General features: G+C 35.4%; 1 protein-coding gene across 10 annotated transcripts in view; it reads left to right on the plus strand.

Moving 5' to 3' along the window:
* Positions 1-12,780, plus strand: part of LOC135210852 (uncharacterized) — a 741,193-nt gene that overhangs the window by 493,347 nt on the left and 235,066 nt on the right. The gene's annotated exons all lie outside the window — the stretch shown is intronic.

Genomic DNA, 12,780 nt, shown 5'->3' on the forward strand with positions numbered 1-12,780 from the left:
TAGGTGAGGGGTGACACAAACATACGATAGGTGAGTTTACGATAATCTGTTGTTTGCGGCCTCATTCTGTCGCACCTGGAGTGGAAACATTAGGTTTTTGGATAGTTTTTTTTTTATTATTATTGTTATTATTATTTTTTTTTCTAAGCGGAGGCCAAAGGGTTTGGGATTTAACGTCATTACACAGTCTTAGCAAGGATTGTATAAAACTGATGAGAGAGGGAAGTAGAGAAAAACACCCAAGGTTAAGGAAGGCGAAAAAATAACAGCGCCTGACGACAAGGGGAAACAAAGTCATTAGACTTTAATTACAGAGAATATTTGCAAACATTATGCAATGCCTAAGGTAATGAGGTTTCACAGTGGCAGTACCAATCTATTAAGATGTTCTGTAGTACTTTCGAGGGAGCGCATTAAGTGACTTCCCCTTAATTGTGCGTTAAGTGAAATTCTAGAAGTAAAGTATTTGATAATACTCATTTCTTGTAGTTCTTGAACCAGCTGCATTTATAGGAGTTTAGCGTATTTTGCATTGATTTCGGAGACCATGACTGGAAGACCATCAGGCATAGCTGTGACTGCCAAGTTTTAACGTGGGGTTATAGTTGCCTTATGAAAGCCTTGTAATATTATATTGATTTATTCTACATGATCCTTGAATGAAAGTTCTTCAAATAATTGAAATGGGAACGTCAGTTCTCGTTGTTGTACAGGAGTATCCACAGGTAGTCGTTGTAGGTATCTGGTTTTGCTTGGACCAAAACTGTGAACATTAATCCGTAGTACCTACTATTTGTCGTATTTTATTTTTAATTCGCTTATGTCAACGTTCTCGGTTGTCAATGCAGTTGCCGCATTTCGCATCGATCGCGAGCAGAAATACATAGCTTGTCATATTTCATAGCCTCGCTTTCTGCAACTTCCTCTTACAATATCGATGGCAGTGTGCACCCGTGTGCGAAGAGTCGCTGAGCTTTAAGCGAATATCGAGTGGTGTGGGTCATCATATGGATACCGTAAAGGTCACCCGCTAACTTCGTGTATATGCTTTGCTTGAATCGACCTATCCATTGGCCTCCTTTCGACAAAAAGGAACTGTCTGTTGATTAAAAGCGTTTTTTGTTTTGTTTTTGTTTACGAAGGCGTCCTGTGATAAAGAGAGTCCAGTATTTAGTGGCATCCAGTTCTTTTGAAATGGAAGGGATGAAGTTTTTCGCGAGCTTTATTGTAAGGGAAATAAATGTACTCGTTAAATTTAATGCTTGCAGAAGTTGAAGAGCAGGTGTACGCAATACCCCGCCCCCACAGGTGGAGGAACACAGGCTTAAATTCCTCTCTCTCTCTCTCTCTCTCTCTCTCTCTCTCTCTCTCTCTCTCTCTCTCTCTCTCTCTCTCGTGAGTTTTCTTTGTATGCTAATGATTTCCCTTGCTAGGCTCTCTCTCTCTCTCTCTCTCTCTCTCTCTCCTCTCTCTCTCTCTCTCTCTCTCGCGTGGATTTTCCTTTTATGCTAATGATTTCCCTTACTAGGCTCTCTCTCTCTCTCTCTCTCTTCTCTCTCTCTCTCTCTCTCTCTCTCTCTCTCTATGGATTTGGGACCTTGTATTGCTAATGATTTTCCCTTACTATGGCGCTCTCTCTCTCTCTCTCTCTCTCTCTCCTCTCGGGCTCCTCTCTCTCTCTCTCTCTCTCTCTTATTACTACCAATATTAAATGAAGGAGAAAACACGCAAACCATCATAGTGATGAATGCGCAGGGTTTAGTTACGAGTAACTCAAAAAGAAAAATAGAGTACTTAGAAGAACTAACCCAAAATGAAAAAGAAAATAGATATAATGAATATAAGTGAAACCTGGTATTCCCAAGAGACTGGGAATGATGATCAAATAAAAGGGTTCCAAACTTATAGATCAGATAGAAAAAATAGGAATCAAGGGGGAACCGCAATATATGGGAAAGACAAAAAACAAGGAAAAATATACGAGAAATATAGTAACTCAGAATGTGAACTAATAGCGGTAGAATTTGAATCTGAAAAATTGATGAACATAGTAATATATAGACCTCCTAATACTAAAGAGTTTGACTTAATAATTGAAAAATTGGATGATATATGTAGAAATCACAAGGACTGGACTATTCTCCTATCTGGTGACTTTCAACTTTCCTTTCGTAGAAATGGAAAGAACGAATAGGAGACTGTGGTTGTACTTATACATATAAAAAAGAGAGTAATAGTAGTGCAGAAGATAAGAGGCAATTTGAAAAGCTATTAGATATGCTACTAGAATACAACATTCAACAAATAAATCACCTGCCAACAAGAAAGGAAAATACTTTAGACCTAGTATTTGTGAACGAGATGAATTATGTTAAAGAATAATAGTTTATAATGCGAGTATTTCAGATCATAATGTCATAGAATTAACAGTTCATTCCAAAGCAAGTGAAAAATAGAGATAAGCAAGAAATGAAAAAGTGGGAAGGATATGGAAAATACAACTTCTACAGTAAAAATATAAAATGGTCAGAAATTAATGAAGAATTAAACAAAGATTGGGATAACATTTTCGTAAGTGATGACATAAGGGTAAATACGGAGATATTATATAAAATATTGGAGAAAATAGTGGATAAATATATACCGAAGAAGAAAAGTAAACATCATTCATGCATACCAAGAGACAGAAGGATCTTGTTCCAGAAAATCAGAAAGTGGAAAAAAGGTCTTGCAAAAGAAAAAAATGCATGGAAAGTTATAGAACTAAAAAGTAAGATAGAAAATGCAGAACAAAAGATTATACAATCAAAAGAAAATGAAAAACGGGACTTGGAAGAAAAAACCCTATTAAATATCAAGCAAAACCCCAAACTATTATACTCATATGCGAAGAAGATGAATAAAGGAAGAATAGAAATAGGCCCTCTGAGAATTGAAAGGAGATTAACGCAATGAAAAAAGGAAATTTGCAACCATACTGGCAGAACGATATAAGAGAGAATTCACCCCTAGAATAGATAATGAAGATAATGATATAGAAGTAAGGGACGAAAATAGTGAATATTTAGCTGACATAGAAATTAATGAAGCTGATATTGTGCAGGCAATTAATGAAATTAAAAATGGAGCTGCTGCAGGGCCGGATGGAGTCCCTGCTATTTTGTTAAAGAAAGTAGTTCATTCTATCGCAAAGCCACTTGCAATATTATTAAGACAAAGTGTAGATACAGGCAAGATTTATGATGAGCACAAATTAGCATATATCACCCCTACTTTCAAAAGTGGATCAAGACTAGAGGCAAGTAATTATAGGCCTGTGAGTCTAACATCACATATTATGAAAGTGTATGAAAGGGTAATGAAGAAAAATATTATGAAACATTTAATAAAAAATAATTTGTTTAATATAGGACAACACGGTTTCGTACCCGGAAAAAGTACACAAACCCAACTGTTAGTCCACCGTGAGAACATATTCAAAAATATGAAAAGCGGAAATGAAAACAGATGTGGTTTATCTAGACTTTGCAAAAGCTTTTGACAAAGTAGACCATAATATATTAGCAAAGAAAATTAGAAAACACAATATCGTAGATAAAGTAGGAAGATGGTTAAAAGAATTTTTACACAACAGAAAACAGATAGTTATTGCAAACGATGAGAAATCGGATGAAACCAAGGTAATATCCGGTGTGCCACAAGGTACGGTGCTAGCTGCAATATTGTTTGTTATTATGATTGAAGACATAGACAGTAATGTTAAGGATTCGGTAGTGAGTAGTTTCGCTGATGACACAAGAATAAGTAGAGAAATTACTTGTGATGAAGATAGGAACGCTCTACAAGAGACCTTAACAAAGTATATGATTGGGCAGAGGTAAATAGGATGTATTTAACTCTGATAAATTTGAATCAATAAATTATGGAGACAGAGAAGGAAAGCTATAGCATATAGGGGACCTAATAATGAGACAATCACAAAATAAGGAAGCAGTTAAAGACCTTGGTGTGATGATGAATAGGAACATGTTATGCAATGATCAAATAGCCATTCTGTTGGCAAAATGTAAAGCAAAAATGGGAATGTTGTTACGGCACTTACAAAACAAGAAAAGCTGAAACAACATGATTATGCTTTATAAACATATGTTCGTAGTCCACTTGAATATTGCAATATGATATGGTACCCACATATCAAAAGGATATTGCACAAATAGAGAGTGTACAAAGGTCCTTTACAGCTAGAATAGAAGAAGTTAAGGACCTAGACTACTGGAAAGACTACAATCCTTAAATTATATAGTCTAAAGAGGAGAAAGAGAACGCTACATGATAATTCAGGCATGGAAACAGATAGAAGGAATAACAGAAAATATCATGGAACTAAAAATATCAGAAAGAGCAAGCAGAGGTAGATTAATAGTGCCCAAAACTATACCAGGAAAAATAAGGAAAGCCACAGAACATTAATCCACTAGCACGCAGCATCGATAATGCAGCGTCTATTCAATGCGTTGCCAGCTCATCTGAGGAATATATCAGGAGTGAGCGTAGATGTGTTTAAGAATAAGCTCGACAAATATCTAAACTGCATCCCAGACCATCCAAGATTGGAAGATGCAAAATATACCGGAAGATGTACTAGCAACTCTCTGGTAGACATTAGAGGCGCCTCACACTGAGGGACCTGGGGCAACCCGAACGAACTGTAAGGTCTGTAAGGTCTGTAAGGTCATGGATTTTCCTTGTATGCTAATGATTTCCCTACTAGGCTATATATATATATATATATATATATATATATATATATATATATATATATATATATAGATATATATATATATATATATTATGTATATATATGTATGTATGTATGTATATTTATGTGTGTATTTATGTATATTATGCAAATACAATGGTAGGATTGAAGTGGATTAGATCTGAGCAACGATAGAAACTGGCCACAGACTTAATAAGCAGATGCTGCTGATTTGCATAGACCACCAAAGATTGACGATGACTGATTAATAGAATTCACCGTATGTCTATAGAGAAGAGACTCAGAATAATAAATCTATAAAAGCAGAAGTAGTGATGACAGAGTATACACAAAGATATTAAGTAACATTAGTTGGACAGAGGATTAATGAGGGTGAATCTTTGAAATATTAAGGAGGATTGATATACAGCCCACAAGTTTTCTTGTGCCAAAGCTTTCAAAAAGCCAAAAAAAAAAAAGGGGGTAGTCTGAATATGTTTTGAGAATCGAGAGTATGAAACTGCTCACAAAATTATATACAGAAGTTTACTAATACGATCTGTATTGCTATACGAACATGACCCCTGGTATCCCAGTGGGACTACATCTAAGATATTTGAATGACTTAAAACTTTCAGAAGGATATGAAAAGTCAGGTTGCAGGACAGATTTAGGGTAGATATCATAAGTTGAATCATGGAAGTTCAATAAGTAGGTGAGATGATGATAAAATAGAGATAAAGATGGCTTGGACATGTCCTTCGCCCACCGCCTGAGAGGAAAAATGTAGTCTACTCAGGATATCTATATATATATATATATATATAATATATATGATGGTAACAATGTTCTGTAACAACAGAATTCCATCTAATAAAGGAGCCCATAAAAAAAACCACCAAAATATAGAGAAAAAAAGTACTATATTCAGAGACTGCTGTCTCCCTCTTCAGGTAGATGAATGAGAAAAGTTTACAGAAAAGGTGGTATTATACCAAGAGGTCCATCCACAAACAAGCCAATTTAAGTCACCCCCGCTGATAATCTTCCTTTAATCTTCTTAAGGGTTGGTTGAATGAAGAGGTTGTCGATCGTGTCCGAAATCCATGCTCCTTTTGAGATGTTCATTACCATGCCTCTCTTTTATTAAGGCCGATTCCATCATTTGACTCTTGTACCGGCAGTTGCTGCTATAAATTACACGTGACATTCCAGTTTATTCTATCGGTTATGTTCATTTATATGGTTGAAAATAGCAGAGTTCTGTTGTCCATACCTAACTGACCGTTTGTGTTGTATTAATCTCTGGGGAAAGGGATTTACCTGTAAATCCGATGTAAGATTGGTCACAGTCCTGGCATGGGATTTCGTATACCCCAGAGTCCTTTGGAGATGCCTTTTGTTGGACGTTAATCAGGGATTTGGCTAAGGTGTTTGGGTAAGTAAATACAAAAAGGGTTCGATTTTCCGAAGGGATTGGTTATTCTCTTAATCGTGTCCAGGTGGGGAATTATTATTTTATTGTTGGGTGTATATCTCTGGTCTTGTCTTTAGGGGGTCGGTAGAAAAGAGTTTACGTTTCCTTTGTGAATTGCTTTATCAATTATATGGTCAGGATATTTTAAAGACGAAAGTTGCTTGCGAATTAGTTCAAATTCTTTTTCCAGGAATTCTGGGGAACAAATTCGTAAGGCTCTTAAGAACAAGTTACTAGCTACACCCATATACAGAAAACCAACGTTCTCACTTTCATACATTCACTACTTTAGCTATCACGACAAAGTACTATCAAGATAGGTGTAGCTAGTAACTTGTTCTTAGAGCCTTACGAATTTGTTCCCCAGAATTCCTGGAAAAAGAATTTGAACTAATTCGCAAGCAACTTTCGTCTTTAAAATATCCTGACCATATAATTGAGAAAGCAATTCACAAAGCAAACGTAATTTTCTACCGACCCCCTAAAGACAAGACCAGAGATACACCCAACAATAAAATAATAATTCCCCACCTGGACACGATTAAGAGAATAACCAATCCCTTCGGAAAATCGAACCCTTTTGTTTTATTTACTTACCCAAACACCTTAGCCAAATCCCTGATTAACGTCCAACAAAAGGCATCTCCAAAGGACTCTGGGGTATACGAAATCCCATGCCAGGACTGTGACCAATCTTACATGGATTTACAGGTAAATCCCTTCCCCAGAGTTAATACACACAAACGGTCAGTTAGGTATGGACAACAGAACTCTGCTATCACATATATACAGAAATTTACTAATACGATCTGTATTGCTATACGAACATGACCCCTGGTATCCCAGTGGGGACTACATCTAAGATATTTGAATGACTTAAAACTTTCAGAAGGATATGAAAAGTCAGGTTGCAGGACAGATTTAGGGTAGATATCATAAGTTGATCATGGAAGTTCAATAAGTAGGTGAGATGATGATAAAATAGAGATAAAGATGGCTTGGACATGTCCCTTCGCCCACCGCCTGAGAGGAAAAATGTAGTCTACTCAGGATATCTATATAATATATATATATCTAATATAAATATATATATCATTATATACATAATATATAAATATATATATGTATATACATATATATATTATATATATATATATAAATAGATATACGCTACTCAAAGGAAACTGTTAACTTACAGCTCATATTCACAAATTAACGTATGACAGTAACCCGCCTATTTTCATTATTCATTCAGTAACCGAAAAAACCGTCAAATTATTTGATATCTCTACATCACAAAAATTTAAAGGGAGGCTATAATTGTCGTGGAATAATAACCAGTGACTGAATGAATGTGAAGCAACAGGTGTGGGCATTCTCTCTCTCTCTCTCTCTCTCTCTCTCTCTCTCTCTCTCTCTCTCTCTCTCTCTCTCTCCCCTGTTGTTCCAACATTTCCGGCACTGATGCTACAGATTGCAGGCATGAATGAAGGAGAGCTTGAAAAACTTACGAACAGATCGGAAAAAAACACAAAACCAGCTTTTTAAGAAACTATGGCGAAAACATAAGAAAAAGCGGTAACCTAAATCAACGGTATAATTTTCTTCTGGTATAAACCCCATAATTTTTCCTTTATGGCTAGTCTTGGTAGCTTAACTAGGAGTGAAGTGTTCTTTAGAAAGCAAGTGCTAAGTGAGCAGAGTCACACTGTAAGATGGAATGAAGTTATAGGTAGGGCATTGCGCTTGTTCGTATTCCTTGCTCACTGACGCAATGCCACCAACTCGTTTTGGAGAGAGAGAGAGAGAGAGAGAGAGAGAGAGAGAGAGAGAGAGAGAGATGGGTGTCCTACTTTCCAACCCAGTATGTACAAACTCTTCATTCTCAGACATCGATGATCCATTGGATTTCTTAAAGATTTAAGTCAATCGAGGAGTATCCTGCAGTGTTAAGCGCCTCAGTGGCATGATCGGTATGGTCTTGGCCTGCCACCTCGCTGGCCGCGAGTTCGATTCTCGGGCATTCCACTGAGGGGTTAGAGATATGTATTTCTGGTGACAGAAGTTCACTCTCGACGTGTTCAGAAGTCACGTAAAGCCGTTGGTCCCGTTGCTGAATAACCACTGGTTCCATGCAACTTAAAAACACCAACAAACAAGCAAACAACAATACACCTATTTGTAAGAAAGACGTCAAATCATTCTTAGGTTTAGAAGTTTTTTCCGAAAGTTTATAAAACACTTCGCTACCATAGCAGCGCCATTGAGTGAATTTTTAATAGAAGAACACACACCGTTCTGCTGGTCAGGTAAGCAACAATAAGCATTCGATGAACTGAAAGAAAGACCGACAGATCCTCCAGCGCTTAGTCCCCAGATTTGAATAAAGAACAGACCTTAAATATCCTCTCTCTCTCTCTCTCTCTCTCTCTCTCTCTCTCTCTCTCTCTCTCTCTCTCTCACACACACACACACACACACACACACACACACACACACACACACGAGAGATATTGCCTTTTTACTAAAGTTAACAAAACTTGAATACTTGTGTTTGGGGTAAATTTTAAGACACAATAGACTTGTACTTTGACATTAGAGAAGCACATAAATATTTTGGCAACAATCTTTACGATACTTCTTATTTAACGAAAAGGAACTAATCACTTACCAAGACCTTTTCCCAAATTTGTTTTTGTTGACTCATAACTTTGTATTTTATTCGTGTTGCTTTGAGTATTTCAAGTTTAATTCAACATTAGCCAAGGGTTATATATATTTTTTCCCTAATTCGAGTGAATATCGTAACTTATTGAAAGGGTGTTTAGAATCATAAGTGTAACTTTACGGAAGGTTACTTTTTAGAATATACTCTATATATTAGCGTGTGTGTGTGTGTGTGTGTAGATGGGGTTGAACACTTACATGTGCTTTGAAAAGGTATAGGCGTGGCCATTATGGTACGCGCTAATATTCCCGAAAGTTTCCTGCACACGGGGAGTTCCGAGCGTTCCGCCTACGCGGCCAAATCTCGAGCTGAGCGGCATGAGAGCCAAACGGTCCCCGTAGTTGAGTGAATTAATTTTGACAGCTTTCCAGAGAGACAACGCCGGTGTAATTTTACACGGAAAAATGCATTCATTCATTCAGTGATTCCTTTAAAAATAACCATCGAGGAAGTAAAGCGATAAAAAAAAATTTCGAGGAAGCAATGCGATTATAAAGAAAACCTGCGAATATATTGTAATTACGAGGTGATTTCTGTAAAATATTTTTTCTATTAATAATTGGTGTAAATTGTCTTTATAAAACATATGAGTAGTCGTCCATATTGTTACATCAAATCATTTCATATTTTTTACAAATACATACATGCGTACATGCATGCATACATAATATATATATATATATAATTATATACTATATATATATATATATATAATATATATATATTTATATGTATATACGTGTGTATATACATATGTGTGTGTGTGTGTGTTCGTTTTCGTTTCAAGGAAACTATAGTTAAATTGGGAACAGGATAGCTAGTAGATGTGGTAAAATTGCATGCATTATTATTTCATATCAATCAGAGGCATAGCCTCTGTACTACATTAAGAAGCAAAAATGCCTGCGATGGAACTAAAGATTACAGTGTGTACTCGGTTTTACAAACAAGAATAAGAGGGAAGGGGTATATAACCATTTTAATTAATAAAGAGTTAATTACACTTGGACAGCGCCTCAGTGATCGGTATGCTCTTGACCTGCCACCTCGGTGGCCACGAGTTCGATTCTCGGCCATTCCATTGAGGTGTTAGAGATGTGTATTTCTGGTGACAGAAGTTGGCTCTCGACGTGGTTTGGAAGTCACGTAAAGCCCTTGGTCCCGTTGGTGAATAACCACTGGTTCCATGCAACATAAAAACACCATACAAACAAACAAACAAACAAACATTACACTCGGAGTAGTAACTACTCAGGTGAGGAAGAAATATCGCAGCTTAACTCAGGTAGAGGTCATTGACCCGGATCACTCGCATCGTTTAGTTTTTATTCAAATCTCTTTCGAATATCTGGTTCCGAATGGGGTCAAGAGTCTATGGGCGTGGTCTTTAATTAATATTATGCCCCTTTTGCTAGTTTTGTTAATACAGATTCAGAGTGATATCTAGACAATAATTGTACATATTGTAATGATACTACTATGGTACCGATTAATTGAATTTGATCTCTCACATTCCTGCATCTAAAAAGAGCAGTTGTATTTTGGCCAGTTCTGAATAAATGTTTAAGCTGAGATAATCTTAATTGAATGCCTTGCTAATCTATCCAAAATAATACGGCACAAATTGAATCTCGTTCAAAAGGCCTGCAAGTCATAGCCGAATTATGATCTTTCAGCAGTTCTACAAGATGATAGGGTGGAGTTCACTAATAATGTCTTCAGCAATGGTGACACATGTTGAGCGTTATTTTCTGTATTAATTAGGATATGTACTTTATTGGTGACTGTCACCAGTTATATTAGGAATTATAGAAATTAAGAAGCCTTTGTGGCGTGACGATTAGATGAGGAAAGCATTGACATTTGTATAAATATTTGTATAAAGAGAGAGAGAGAGAGAGAGAGAGAGAGAGAGAGAGAGAGAGAGAGAGAGAGAGAGAACTTAATTCAAGTGGCGTTGGAACAGAATTCAATTAGTTTATTTAACGGAGCATCTGAGAGAGAGAGAGAGAGAGAGAGAGAGAGAGAGAGAGAGAGCGAGCGTGATTAAGGAGGAAATAACCGCTATCGTACGGATCCCTGTATTGGCACCGACTTCGAGCTTATAATAAGAGAAGAATTAGCAGTTAATAACGGAGATTGGAGATGAGTGCAGGGTACGCACTGCTGCGGGTGGGTGACATTTCGCATGGGCGTGAGCACTCAAAAGAATTGGGTGTGTAGCCTCTCTCTCTCTCTCTCTCTCTCTCTCTCTCTCTCTCTCTCGTCTCTCTCTCCCCTCTCCCTCTTCTCTCTCTCTCTCCTCTCTTCTCTCTCTCTCTATATATAATATATATATTATATATATATATATATTTATATTATATTAAATATGTGTTGTATTATGGTAATATATATGATATATAAAAAATTTTTAGACATATATATATATATATGTATTTAAATAAAATATGTGTATGTATTTATGAATATATATATATATATAATATATATATATATATATATATATGTATGTATGTATGTATGTAAGTGTATGTGTGTGTGTGTATGTATATATATATATATATATATATATATATATATATATATATATATTATATATATATATATATATATATATATATATATATATATATATATATATATACACACACGTGGGCTTGCGCCTGTCACCTATTGGTCCAGACATCCAATTGTATAAAATATATATGACTATATATATATATATATATATATATATATATATATATATATAGTATATTTTTTTTGTTTGTGCTGCGTATAATTTACACATGAATACGAAATAAATTCCTGAACTCTTCACTCTCCCAGTGCTCTCAAAGTTTCCGGAGTGTTTGTTTTGTATTTGGTTCAGAGTAAATTTCATTTTCCATTTCGGCCTTTTTTGTGACCTTCGGTGCTTCATGGAAACGCCAAACACTTGTTAGTTGACAGCTATTTTGGGATACTGAATTTGAATATAACCCTGACCATTATAGGTTTGAGAAACCGAATTCGTATGGAATCGTGAGCAATATTTTTGGGGGAAGTGGCATTTTAACATAAATCTGATTAGTATTTTTTGGGGATATGACATTTTAACATAAATCCGACTAATATTTTTTGGGGAAATGACATTATAACATAAATCCGACTAATATTTTTAGGGGAAAGGACATTTTAAGAAATCCGACTAGTTTTTTTTTGGTGGGAAATGACATTTTAACATAAATCCGAGCAATATTTTTTGGAGAAATTATATTTTAACGTAAATCCGACTAACATTTTTGGGAAATGATATTTTAACATAAATCCGACTAATATTTTTGGGGAAATGACATTTTAATATAAATCCGACTAACGTTTTTTGGGAGAAATGACATTTTAACATAAATCCGACTGATATTTTTTGGGGAAATGATATTTTAACATATATCCCACTAATATTTTTGGGAAATGATATTTTAACATAAATCCGACTAATAGTTTTGGGAGAATGACATTTTAACATAAATCGTACTATTATTTTTGGTAGAAATGACATTTTAACATAAATCATACTAATATTTTTGGTAGAAATGACATTTTAACATAAATCATACTAATATTTTTGGTAGAAATGACATTTTAACATAAATCAAACTAATATTTTTGGGAGAAATGACATTTTAACATAAATCCGACTAATATTTTTGGGAGAAATGACATTTTAACATATATCCGACTAATATTTTTTGGGGAAATGACATTTTAACATAAATCCGACTAATATATTTTTGGGAAATGACATTTTAACATAAATCCAGCTAATAATTT

Source organism: Macrobrachium nipponense, chromosome 4 (genome assembly GCF_015104395.2).
Source record: "Macrobrachium nipponense isolate FS-2020 chromosome 4, ASM1510439v2, whole genome shotgun sequence".
NCBI lineage: Eukaryota > Metazoa > Arthropoda > Malacostraca > Decapoda > Palaemonidae > Macrobrachium > Macrobrachium nipponense.